Here is a 10,394-nt window from a genome sequence, read left to right as displayed (position 1 = left end):
GCACTATCCTTTAGTGATAAAACACACTCAGAATTTGTACATCCCAAAACATATTCACTTTTAGCGATACTCGCTACAGCAAAAGAGTAGTGGTTGCTTCTCACGGACAGACAGACAGACAGACAGACTCACGACCAACGACACGCCAGGTCCACAGGAGAGCTCGGTCCACTGTTCCGGAGAGCTTCGCTTCGCTCAGCAATTAGCTTTCTGGCTAAAACTAATTAGCGAATTGGATGGCAAATTATTTCATAGAACTTTAGCTACGTTTTTCTACCTAGCTATTTTTGTTGTGACATAGCTAAATTTTAAGCTACAGCGAACTAATTAGTTATTCCATATTTAGCTATTGTTTAGCTAGTTGGCTAATCTTTTTTTGCCGGGTGGACGGACAACACAAGGAGCCGCCTCAGAAGTCGCGCGCGCGGGCTACGTTATTGCTCCTCCAAAAGATATTAGCGCTATTGGCAGGTGGAGCGGCCGTTACCATATAACTCTGCAGGGGCAGTGCGAGAGTTACGGCGGTGTTCCGCGCGATCCAGCCGGCCGGAGCTGAGGGAGCGTGGCCAAGTGAATAGGATGAGGGGATCTGCATCACGAACCGACAATTTGGAGAAGATGGAGGAGCGAGAGATGAGCTGGGAGGCTGCAGAGGCGGCGGTGTGGGGCGGGTCGGCAGTCAATGAATGGGAGGTCGTTGGCGTGGATGGACCACACTAGAGCGCGCAAGGGTTTTATTGCTTTCAGAAAGCAATGGAAAAGGGAAGGAGCATTCTAGCTTTGTGCTGTATAGTGAATTACTACACCAGCGATTCAGTCTAAGGGATGTAGTGCCGTGCGCACTGCGCACTTGTGTTGGCCTTTAATTAATCTCGTTGTGAATTGCCAGTCATAAGTACATAAACTTACGGCTGCCTTTATGAATACAATGTTAGCATTTTAACGGGCGAAGGCGACTGACCACAACATGGTCGCAGATGGAGATGTCCTGTTTCGAAAAACAAACGGTCCCGTGGTAAATAAAAAAGAAAAGAAAGTTATCCAGAGGTCCTTCTCTCTGTGGCTTTCCGGCAAAAATCAGAACTGTGGATGTCTCTATTCTCCCCCTTCTTTCTCTTCAATTAAATGATGGGTGGGTTTAACTGAAAACCCTTTTGGTCAGTGTGGTCAACGCGGCGGTACATAGTTAGGTTGACAGGCTTCGTACACTGACAAAAATGAGAGGTAAAAAAATGTAGATGATGGACAGGCGAATGACGAACGCACGCTGCGGGAGACACGCCTCGCAATTCGTTCCGAAAGTCGCAAATGATTGGGCGGCTCCCTGCTCGGGATAGGAAAGTATACGACAGGATAGGATTAGGTGCAGCTGCTGCAACACTCAGTCCTCTCCCCACCGGCCGCCTCCTGCGGACTCCCTTGGTTCCACGACTCACTCGATGTACTTAATGTCGGCACGGTTCACACAATCAATACAATTATAGTTGCGACATGACTCTTCCCTATAGGGTCAGTAACAACCACAACACGACACAATCTGAAATTGACATTAATGCTTTAACACCTATAGGTGCATGGTGCTCACACTTTTTCCGGCCATCATTGGCTGAGCGGTAGTCAAAATAAACAATTCGATTTCAGGGCAATCATTTCCTTTTGCAACTATAGTGACAGAGTATACGCTTTGATAATATTGTCCTCACACCGCAGACATGTCTCGGTCTGTTTGTCTACGGTAATACGTTTTACTTCAACAGCAGCGACGGGATCGTTAACGGGAGGGGGGAGGGGGGCACCTCAACACTCTGCTTCCTGCTAATGGCTAAGAAGCACCCCTGCAACTCCATGAAGCTGATGTCTTGCCCCCGGCGTGTCGCGTCCGCGCGCTCTCCTGCGGTCAGGAACGGCCCCCGCCGCCGCCTCGCGCGACGTGCATGGTGACGCCGGCGACGTGCCGTGGTCGAAAACTGCGTAACTCTGTCCGGCGCGCGGATGAGATACGGCACACCGGAAACCGAAGTGTGTGACTATCGCACACTTTGTAGGTGTGTGAACGCCATGTGGACACACGGACGCACAAGTGTGAGATTTTGAAAGGAAAATTTATACCTGAAATACTTTCTCAAGTGTACAAATGTGTATTCTCACACCTAAGTACAAAATGCACGAAATGGACATTCACACACCTACAAGTGTGCGACATTCTCTCACTTGCGTTTCCGGTGTAGCCGGGCAAACGATACGCGACACAGGGTTCAACCTAGTTCTTAAAGCAGAAAGTACATTTTATTTCGCGGGTGTGTTGGAGGGTTCATAATTACCGTTTTAGAAAACGTGTGGCTATTGTAAACACTGTACAACTTATGTTTTTACAGTGTCAGAGTTCTCATCGTATCTCATTGAAGCCCTCCATACTGCAGCCGAGACTCCAGGTTGCACTTTAGAAGGATGTAATTTTAGTGAAAAGTATTTCATTAATGTAAAATAAAAAGCCTTGCAAATTTTCTTACTTTTAATTTCAAGTAATTTTGTTTGTTGATAATTTGGTCGTGTTGTCGGTTGTTTTACGATGTTAGTGCGAGACTGTTTATTTTCCCCGCAGGTCGTTAATTTCGAAAATTGCTTCCCTCGGTGGGACCTGACCTGGCGGCGCACGGCGCTGACCACCGGGGTGACCGTTTGACCGTGTCGGGTCGTGACAGGGACAGGGACAGAGACGTGACAGTGGCCAGCGGCCGGGACCGAACGGGATCGACCTAGCGCCACCCAACGAGGGTTCGAACACCAGCGACAGCGAGAAATAGAAACAGGTGTTCTAATGCTCCTAACGACGGGATGATGGAGTACTTACGTTTTAACCTGAAGCTCTCATGGCGGATGTCATAATTCCGCCATAGTCATCGGCCTGAAATAACAAAAAGAAAACAGAAATTACGATGATTTCCAACAAATGTGCACTTTTTTCTGGTCTGTCGTATTGTAATTCATAGAGCATTCAGGTCGGTCAAAAGTTCCGCAGCGCAGTCGCACAAGAGAGAGGACTATCTGATGCTGTTTGACTGCCTGCTCATGTCGCGATGCGAGCAGCCGATGCGCCCTTTGACGCAACAACGCATATATATGATAAAACATGACGCCGTCGCACGCACAGGTGCGTGCACGTGGCATGGGTACGTGCGCGCAGGGGTACGTGTGCGGCGAGAGGGGCGCAAACGTACGAACGTGCACCGCAGCAGGGCAAGGGTAGGGCGGCGCCAGTAGAGCGGGACGTAACGGCTTATGGGAGGACTTGTGATCACGTCATATGAATGACAACCGACACCCAATAGACATGGACGACTCTGTGGCGTGGTTCCCTATCATTTCAATGGTTTCGTTTGGCCCAATAAAGTTTTATGTAAATTGAAAACTGCCAAAGTCGCACTCATTATTTCAGAATTGGTAGTTGACTAAGGTTGTGAGCGCGGTGGGTCTTCTTATTGAAGACTTCCCAATCCCTCAGTCTCACGCGACTGTTGTTTATTTTATTTTTGTTTTTTTCGCCTTCGTGGTCATCCCAAAATGCCGCTTGATTCTCTCTGATAAGGCCATGGCGCCGGGCCGGGGGGCAGCCCGTTGCACGTTCACTTCACATACCCTTCACACCGTTGCGGGGAAAGGCAAAAATGCCCAAACTGGGTCGGTGGCGTGTGGCGCGGCGTGGAGTAGCGTGGAGTGGCATTACCGCCATAACGCGACGAGCAGCGTACGTACGGCACCGTACAGCACATGTGCAAACGGGACTGCGGCAGCAGCACTACCGGTAAGATGATACACCAAACATGACGGCATCCTGTTTGGGGCCTCCTGGAGCTGTCTCTGGAGCCGCCTGGAATTGCGCGCCGCTGCCGGACGAGCCTCCTGGACTTTGCTACCCGGCGCCAGTCGTCGGCCGGGCTTGATAGCCAGCCGCGGCTGGTGAGCCCTATTTGGCGGCGGTCTGCCTTTGCACGGCTTTGCAGGGGGGACCTTGGCAAGTGCCGTTCTTGAAAAATTAAGCGAGTGTTGGTGGGTGGGGGACTCTCATTCACCTCGCATCAAATTTTCCTTTAGAACCATCCTCTGAGTCAACCTGAGTCACAATCCTGGAGTGTCCTCCAGCAGTCACCCTCATAACTCCTCCAGTCACCCTCGCAGAGTCACCTCCAGTCACCCTCCTGGAGAGGACGCGGCTCCAGGAGCCAGCTGGCCGGCCTCACCTCACGGCCGGCGTGTGCATCACGGCAAACTCATAACGGACACGAAAAGCGGCGGACCGAGGATGAGTGAGCGGAGCGCGGCCGCGACTCTGATACTCATAAGGCGCAGCAACAGCAACGCGCAAAAATGAATAAATTTTAAATTATAAAACGTGGCTCTTTTTTTTTTTTTGAATTTGCGCGCGCAGGCACTGCACTTGAAAAGCCCTCTTCAGTTGACCGCGGCTTGCCAACGAGGAGCGGCAATGAACCTGAAACGACCGCTAATTGGAGAGCGCCAAGTCTGTGTCTGCCGATGGCGCTCTGCCACGTCCCACCGCGCCCCGCCCCGCCACGCCCCACCAGTGATGCAGTAGTATGTTGTAGCATAATTGCTCACTATCGAGGGTCCCATTCCATGACGCCTTGCTACCGTATGTGCAAGCGCGCAGTCGCAATTACAATTTATTTTGTTTAGAAATATTTTTTTATGAAAAGTATAAAATTCACCGTTTGTTTGGTACTGATTTTTTTTATTTTTGGCAGTAAAAACCTATTTGAAATTTCCTTTTTTTTCGCTTTTTGCTCTGACAGCAGTGTATTCCGGAACGACGGCGTCAATGACTTGCGGGGCAGCACTCATACACGCGCGCGCAGCGATACCGACCGCCGGTGAGCGCGCGAGCCGCGAGCCGCGAGCCGCGAGCCGCCGCGAGCGCGCTGGAGGCAAAATATGGTCATATATCGTATCGGTGGATTGCATCGATTTGTGGTAAGGGTCCGCGGGTGAGGAGAGGGGAGGGGGGGGGGGTAGGGAAACGCGAGGAAATGGAGACGAAGAGAGGGGGAGGGGGCACATGCTCTCACGTACGGCTGGGCACGCTCCTGGGTGCAGCCGAGGGTGCCGCTCCGACCAGAGAGACACATACACATACACCTTGACCGCCTCACCGTCAAACTTGAACTTGAGAAATGAGAAAGAACAAAAAAAGGGACGCCGATATAGGTTCAGTAACTGACTCGTACTTGACGTGTATTGTATATTAAGACTGGAAAAAGAAACACTATTTGGACATTCAGCATGTTTGTTTCCAGTCTGGTTCCTCTCCGAAATAAAACACCGCAGTAAAATAAATTTCAAACAACGAAATTATTTTATCAAATCAAGTTTCCACGCGCGCGTGTAGATCAGTAGCAGAGCAGTATTTTTAAAAAATGCAACCTAAAAAAAAGGAGACGGACAGAAAAAACAACAACGGAGAGGTGTGACTGGGGCAGCGGGTCTAGCGGATGGGCTCGACAGGTGGCATACAGACGCACGGAGCCCGGAGCCCCGCTATGTTCAGCAGCCCTACCCCACCCCACCCCGCCCCACCACGCTCCGCCACGCCCCGGCGCGCCCTGCACAACAACGACTCCCCTTATCTTTCAGAGGGAATGCCACCTCCCCGCTGCTTTTAGTAAATTGAGTACGCGCCAGTCAGACTACTTCCTGCTCCGGTCCTGGAGAGACAAATTCAGCAACTCTAGGTGATACGAGACCCTACCTTCATCCTAGAGGCTATTTAACATCATCATAATCTAGGAGAATTCGGCCCAGAAAACAAACTTTCCGACGTCGTCCACTTTGTTTTTTTCAACTTTCGAGCGAGTTGGATCCGGATTGAGAGCGGACGAGTCCGTCCGTCATCATGCTGGTGCTGGTCTAGGTGACGATAGTGTGACTATTACGCCACGCGCTGGGATCCTGGTCTTGGTGAAGGTATGGTAACCGTTGTCACGCGCTGGCCTAAGTGACGATAGTGACCCTCACGAGGGGCGAGCGCACTCGTACGGCGGCGTGACGGTGTGTCCAATGTGTGCAAACGAACCACTCTGCCTGCAGTAAGGTAAGTCACTGCCCGGCCAGGGGGTTCACACAGTCGCCGACCCTTTTAGTAGTATAGGATCCTCTCGGCTCGTTTGGGAGTCTAGAGAGGAGAGATTCCATCGGGAGGCACTCCATCGCGGGCGCGCCGCTCACAGGAGGGGGCCGCGTCCGGCGCGCGCAGGGGACACGGGGCCCGCGGCAGCGCGCAGCGGCAGGTGTCGTCCGCGAGCTCCATTCTCAGCAGCAATCCTGTTTCTCGCATAAATCGGCGACGATCGGCGACGACCCTCGTGGGGAGCTCTCTGACCAGTACTGTAGTGACCAGCTCTCTCTCTCTCTCTCTCTCTCTCTCTCTCTCTCTCTCTCTCTCTCTCTCTCTCTTCTCGCTCGCTCGCTCTCACCCCGCGGCAGCTGGGCCTTAGTGCTGCTATAGGAGCTCACAGCTCAGAGGGGCCGGACAAATCTACACCCACTCATCAGCCCGGTGCTGCTGGTGCCCACTGACCCTCTGCCTTGCCTCCCGTTAGACCGCGCTACAAATTTTAAAATAATCACCGCCTCTGCGATGACTCTCGGTGTGCATGCGAGTCCTACGTGCGGAGCGGTGGCGGTGCGAGGGTGCCCCCCCCCCTCGGCAGCCGGAAGGGGTCAGGCGGGAGTCAAGCAGCCGTGCGAGCGGTGCGGCGATGGCCATTCGGGGAAACTGTTAGGCCGCTTAGCTGCGCGAAGGCACTGAGCACCCTGTAGCTTACCAGCTGTGGACACATACCGGCTCGGAAAATTACTCATTCCTTACATGAATGAAAGAAAGCTATATATGTTAATGGGAATAAGACGCAAAACGCTACCCCCACACCCTCCTTAAAAAAATTGCTGTGCACACTCTGAATGCCATAAGAACAATTGTTGTTCATATTGCAATGTGTAATTTTGAATCCTTTGTAGTGAAAAATTTGTTTTTATAGTTGAACAACATGAAAATTGATCCAGCAAGTGGACACACACAAAACGCAGACGCAATAGTTGTCCTTTCCCATTCAGAGTGCATTTGAGTTCTAATTTTTAAAGAACAATCTTCTACAACTCGGTTGGGAAATTTCAGCTGTAAATTTTGCGCTGCGCAAGGTCATTTAAAAGTTTATTGAATATTGAGGGTTAAATAGGTACAACTGCCGAGGCTCGCGAGCCTCGAGCGTTTCAAATAAGTAGTGTGTCCTAGACACTCAAGAAGAAGAAGAGGGGCGAGAAAGAGTTGCTCGCACAGCCGCACGCTGCTGGCGACCACTTGCGACCGCCCCCCGCGGCGACCGCTGCAGTTTGACCCCCGCCTTGTAAACACGCCCGACGTGTACTTGCCCCGGACGCTGTGTTTGATTTATGCCCTCCAGGCGGGGGTCCTGCTGGGGTCCGCAAGGGGAGGCACCTGGGACCCGGCGGGACCCGGCCGAACGGCACCTCCGGTCAAAAAGTGGTCAGTTGGTCAATCGGGACGAGCGGCTAGCCGGCGGCCGGCCTAATGGAACGCGCCCGCCGCGCATCCTCCGCGGACACTGGCGCGTGCGATGAGTGATGCGGCCGCGGGACAGAGAGCCAGGCGGGGCCGGGCGGGGCCGGGCGCGGGGCCGACCTCGCCGAGGACCTCGCGGAGCACGCACCACCGGGCCGATGATGGCTCAGGGGGGCAACTAATGGGACTTGTCCGCGCGGGGAGACGGCCCCGGCTGTTACAAACGATCGCCGCGCCCCGCCCCGCCAGGCGGCGCACCGGGTCGGGTCGGGTCGGCCCGGGGGCGCCCGTTTGTGTGTGACCCATACCTGATGTCGAGCCGGCCGGCTGGACACTCCGTTCAGCTTAAACACTATATGGGACCCCCACGGCCACTAAATAGCGACGACGAAAAAAAAGGTAGCACCACTGCGCTGGAATTCGAAGAAGACCCGGTTGAGCAGTCCCTGCCAGAAGCCCAAGAATCTTCCAAATGATGAAAATATTGAAAAAGAAAACGATACGCCTGGGCAGTTTTACCCGCGTACGGTTTTTATGGCAGGACAAACTTTTGGCAGCTTATCCTACTTTACGGGTAAAGAGAGTGAACTACGGACTACGACAAACCGATTGCAGTAATGCTTCCCATGGCGCCAAATGAGTAAGTCTTTCAAACGGCCAGGCGCCTGCCATTCGGGGGATATGCGACCCCGCGCGACACAAGCGCGCTGCGGGTCTGCCCATGCACAGGCGCTCCTACAGGCCCGAAACTGGTGCCCGACGTATAGATAGATACAGAATTATTATAAAACACGTTTTTGTTTGTTCGTATCTATGCTGAAGAGTTGCTGTCCACTCGACTTACGTTCGGGCTAAACAGTCGCTTTCCAAAGGGCGGGGCGCCTGTCGTATCGTGGATAGGCAGCCCCGCATGCCACGAGTGTCTTGCGGGTCTGCCTATCCACAGGCGCTCTAACAAGATGCGGCGGACACAAGAAGAACACCATCCTGTGCTGTGATGACCTAACAGAAACAGACGCAGCGACCAGCCTTTCAGGCCGGAGAGCTGGAGCTGGAGGGCAGCTGCTGGAGGCTGACGCTCCGGGTGCAGCGCCCCGCGAGCACTTGCGTCTATGAAGTTTATCAAGCAGCATTACTAGGAACGAGGTGAGTGGGAGGGAGGGAGGGAGAGAGAGAGAGAGAGAGAGAGAGAGAGAGAGAGAGAGAGAGAGAGAGAGAAAGGGGGGGGGGTGGCTGTCGCCCCTTAGCAAGAGTAAACAAAGGCCACGCGCGTGCCGCGGTGAGCGCGGGAAGTTCAAACACCAGCGGGACGCAATGTAGGTCAGGTGAGGTGCACGGGCGCGCGCACCAGCGGCGGGAGTCCTCATCCCCGTCTGTCCCAGAACATTACGCCCTTATCGACTTTCTGCGATATTTTTTCGATTGTGTTTTTGCGATACCACGTCGGACAGCAGTAACATTTTTATTCGAAGATGAATTTTTAGCGCACTTGACGCGGCTATCCAGTTTACATCATTTCCGACACCGGCTCATCGGGTGCGGTCATTTAATTTTTTTAAAACTATAAAAGTCAATTTTGCTGCACTATCCTTCGCACTGCTCCCCGAGGCGCTCTCAACATTGCTGACTTCTGCCGCTTCTCTCTTCTTCGCCGCGGTCCCCTCCCCCTTTCTCCGCAGGCGTGGCTCGGCTCGCTGTATCGGCCGTATGTGGACAGTGTGCGGCATGGCGTGGCGCAGACAGACAGGGATAAAGACGTAAAACAGAACCGGATCGGCCCTCGCGCGTCATCGTCATCCCCGAGCCGTACGGAGGATGATGGAGTTTCTATGAATTCCCGCGCGAAAATATTATACCATCACCGTCGTGATGGTCGTCGGCGACGCCCCGGCCACGATATTATTCGTGACCGGGAGGGAAATTAAAACTAAGAAAGAGAAACGGGTTTTTTTGCTAGCCTATCGCGCACATTTTACGTTTTTCTTTTATTTCAATTTGGCGAAAGTGTCGGTGTACACGTGCGCCCCTATGGCAGGCCGTGCGGGCCCCAGGGGTCTAGGTGTGTGTGTGTTCATCAGCACCTCCCACTCACCTACTTCCCCGACTGACCGGGCACTGCTGCGGGGGGCGTCACTTAGACGCCATTACACTGCCATAATAAATTTTAAATAAAAATCGCGCGCGAACACAAGAAAGGGAATGATTAAACAAACACGGCATGATGGTTTGCAAGAAAAGGATTCGAGATGAGAGGGAGCATATTCGTCTGAAAGAAAGGCGAAAATAAAATGTTAATGTCATGAGGCGGCAGAGTGTGTTTAGGTCGTCCGAAGGCAAGGCAAGGCGCACCGCACACACGTGTGCACGGGAACGTCTTACTCGCACAAAGTGAGAGGGAAGTAGAAGTAAGGAGGGGAAAAAATAGGGTCGGGACACACTCACGCGAGAGGGCAATAGAGGTGGCGCTGGCTAGACAGCCGCCCACGCCCAACATGCACGGCCGGTACACTGCCAGCTGGATGATTAAGTCCATTTTGAAATAAATTAAAAAGAGAGTAATTAGGAGCAAATAATTAGAAAGTCGCGGCAGTTTTTCCTTGGCCATTCGAGAGGGTTGCCCGCATGCACAAGCAAAGGTTCATGCTGAGGAATTTTCTTTCTTAATAGATTACGCCAACAACGGAAAGAAATGTCACAACAAAACTTATTTGCAGTCAATGAAGTTTTCCAGATCGCAAGGGGGGGGGGGGGAGGGCCGGGGCGAGGCCCCGGACGCTGTGTTTGATTTATGCCCTCCAGG

The 10,394-nt window shown here is 52.8% G+C and overlaps 1 protein-coding gene across 3 annotated transcripts in view; it reads right to left on the bottom strand.

Annotated features, from left to right (window-relative positions):
- LOC113209983 (caskin-1) overlaps positions 1-10,394 on the bottom strand; it is a 73,925-nt gene that overhangs the window by 31,588 nt on the left and 31,943 nt on the right. For all 3 annotated transcript variants that reach the window (XM_052271845.1, XM_026427766.2, XM_026427767.2), the window contains one exon: positions 2,852-2,905. The gene's annotated coding sequence lies outside the window, so the exon portion shown is untranslated. The remainder of the gene's footprint in view (positions 1-2,851; positions 2,906-10,394) is intronic.

This window comes from Frankliniella occidentalis, unplaced genomic scaffold, assembly GCF_000697945.3.
Source record: "Frankliniella occidentalis isolate FOCC.00 unplaced genomic scaffold, Focc_3.1 Scaffold176, whole genome shotgun sequence".
NCBI lineage: Eukaryota > Metazoa > Arthropoda > Insecta > Thysanoptera > Thripidae > Frankliniella > Frankliniella occidentalis.
The sequence above is the reverse complement of the archived record's forward strand: the minus strand, read 5'-3'. Positions and strand labels throughout refer to the sequence as shown.